Below are 2,956 nucleotides of genomic sequence, written 5' to 3' on the forward strand. Positions count from 1 at the left end.
GAGGATGACCCCGGAATTATGCTTACTTCTGTTGACTGTATTTTTGAAAATTCGGCTTTACCCACTATAAGTTTATATGTCACGACCCTTAGCGTTTGAACAAACATCCAATTGTGTAAGACATGTCAGTACCAACGGTCACCCACTTCAAAAATTAATAAATTACATTCCCATATTTGTCAACTGGCGGACGATTCAAACGCCAAAGACAATTTCTATTCGTTGTGATACCAGTTACCTCAGTCCATGTCAATTTGCGCATGCGTGGGGCGCCCTGAAGCGACAAAACTGCACGAGGGAGCTCCACGCGTGCGCAGATTAACATAACTTGAAGTCTCGTATCACAATGAATAGAAATCGTTATATTTTGTCACAAATGCGTGAAAATATGCGATTTATATATAATAGGTCGACATTTTCCAATAGCCCAGTGTCGTATCAGCACTTGAAGTGGCTGGATGCTATATCTATTAAGTAAGGTGTCTTATAACATCAACCATCCTGGTATCCCTGGGTAGTGCTCATCGTCAATAAGGCTACAACCAATTGAACTTAAACAATGTGGATCTTTTATTCAATCCTAATCTATATAACTCATCACATCAATGATTCAACATACAATTGGCAACGGCCCATTAGCCCATTAACTGTAAGAAACAAATACAGAATTTTTAATATAATGTCCTGTTCGTTGACGTTCATTAAACTAATTAAAGCAGACAATTTCACAATGTTGTCTCTAAATATATGGCAAACAACAAAATTCAATAAACATAACATGTTTCACGTATAATAAATCACAAACCATATTATCTACTTGGTATCTACCTCAGGGCCAGCATTAATGCTGTTTAATACGTTAACTCCCATAATATCCTTTGTCAATCATAGAAATGATAAAACTATCGTAAATTCATGTACAACAAGTCATTGTCAATGACACGTCCCCGTTCCGTTCATATTTGAGTGGCATATACATTCAAAGCAGATCATGACCGAAATGCACCTGCATATGTACAACACATTGTACTAAATCTGAACAAAATCCATGCATGCATGACTGAGATCCGGTTCTGGAATTGTGAAAATACGTGATTTTAATGCATTTTCGGCCTTAAAATGGCCATCATTCAGCTATTGCTAAGCGGATCATGAAACAAATGCACATATCTATTTGTGACATGATGCACCATGTGTGTGTGAAGTTTGAACTTGATAAATCCAGACATGTCTTGGATACGGATCCAGAACTGAATTCTTTAAAACAAAATGGCCGCCAGTCGGCCATTTCGAACTTGATCTGAAAAAAAAAATGACGTGCATCAAGGTCCTATTATGTTTAATGTATGTACCAAATTTGAATGAAATCCGTCCATGCATAACTGAGATCTGGGTCCGGAATGGTGAAAATGTGCGATTTCAATGCATTTTCGGCCTTAAAGCGGCCACCATTTGGCTATCGTTAATGGGATCATGAAACAAATGCACATACATATTTGTGACATGATGTACCTTGTGTGTGTGAAGTTTGAACTTGATCAATCCAGACATGTCTCAGATACGGATCCAGAACTGAATTCTTTAAAACAAAATGGCCGCCAGTCGGCCATTTCGAACTTGATCCGAAAAAAAAAATGACGTGCATCAAGGTCCTATTATGTTTAATGTATGTACCAAATTTGAATGAAATCCGTCCATGCATAACTGAGATCTGGGTCCGGAATGGTGAAAATGTGCGATTTCAATGCATTTTCGGCCTTAAAGCAGCCGCCATTTGGCTATCGTTAATGGGATCATGAAACAAATGCACATACATATTTGTGACATGATGTACCTTGTGTGTGTGAAGTTTGAACTTGATCAATCCAGACATGTTTCTGATACGGATCCAGAACTGAATTCTTTAAAACAAAATGGCCGCCAGTCGGCCATTTCGAACTTGATCCGAAAAAAAAAATGACGTGCATCAAGGTCCTATTATGTTTAATGTATGTACCAAATTTGAACGAAATCCGTCCATGCATAACTGAGATCCGGGTCCGGAATGGTGAAAATGTGCCATTTTGATGCATTTTCGGCCTTAAAATGGCCGCTATTCGGCTATCGTTAATCGGATCATGAAAAAAATGCATGTGCATATGTCCCATATAATGTGTGATGTATGAGTGAAGTTTGAACATAATCGGTCCATGCATGTTCGAGATACAGGTGATCACGGACGCACGGACGCACGGACGCACGGACGCACACAGGGCAAAACATAAGTCCCCGTTTTCGGACTCCGTCCGAACGGGGACTAAAAATACGTGTCTCATTGATAAGTGTTGCGTAGTATCTAAAAATAGACTGCAAAAACACATGGTTTTCTCACTGAAAAAGTGTCAATACAAACATAAAATATTTCTAATCTTACCAAACTGATCGGCTAACCCGGGGAATTACACTGATTCTTGGAACTCAATCGCTTCTATTTGTGTCACTTTAACGCTGAGATTCCATCTATTTGAGTCAAAAATACATCAACCTTCGACAGCGTTGTCTTTCCAATGATAACTCTTCAAATCTAAGATGGCCGACAAAAACGAAAGTATTGCCACTAGACGGCGCAAGTCACAGAACTGGTTATACAATACGTTTACGTGAGATTTGGATAAAGCATATGACCATCTCGCATTTGGCCACTACAGCACTCAAAATACAAAATACCTTGAGGTGTGATTTTCGGCAGCTAAAAAAATGAGTGCATGTTTTGTTTATTATAGTACAAGCTATCAGGAAACAATTTTGGGGTTTCGGAGCGTGGATAAATAAATTTAATAACATATGCTTGCTTTACATTATCAAATTGTTTCAATTCTATAATTTCTATTCTTTTGAGCAAGGGTAAGGTCCTGTAACGGGACATTGTCGTTCCCCCATAGACGTCCATGTATTGAGACGAATAGATCGTCAGGCC

The 2,956-nt window shown here is 38.7% G+C and overlaps 1 long non-coding RNA gene across 1 annotated transcript; it reads right to left on the reverse strand.

The window, feature by feature from the left end:
* Positions 1–546: 546 nt before the first annotated feature.
* LOC144349967 (uncharacterized) lies at positions 547–2,576 on the reverse strand. Its single transcript, XR_013420111.2, has 2 exons — positions 2,414–2,576; positions 547–647 (listed from the first exon to the last, which is right to left on the reverse strand). It is a non-coding gene; the product is annotated as an uncharacterized LOC144349967 (long non-coding RNA).
* Between the last annotated feature and the right edge of the window lie 380 nt (positions 2,577–2,956).

This window comes from Saccoglossus kowalevskii, chromosome 12 (assembly GCF_978046115.1).
Source record: "Saccoglossus kowalevskii chromosome 12, keSacKowa6.1, whole genome shotgun sequence".
In the NCBI taxonomy this organism is placed as follows: Eukaryota; Metazoa; Hemichordata; class Enteropneusta; family Harrimaniidae; genus Saccoglossus; species Saccoglossus kowalevskii.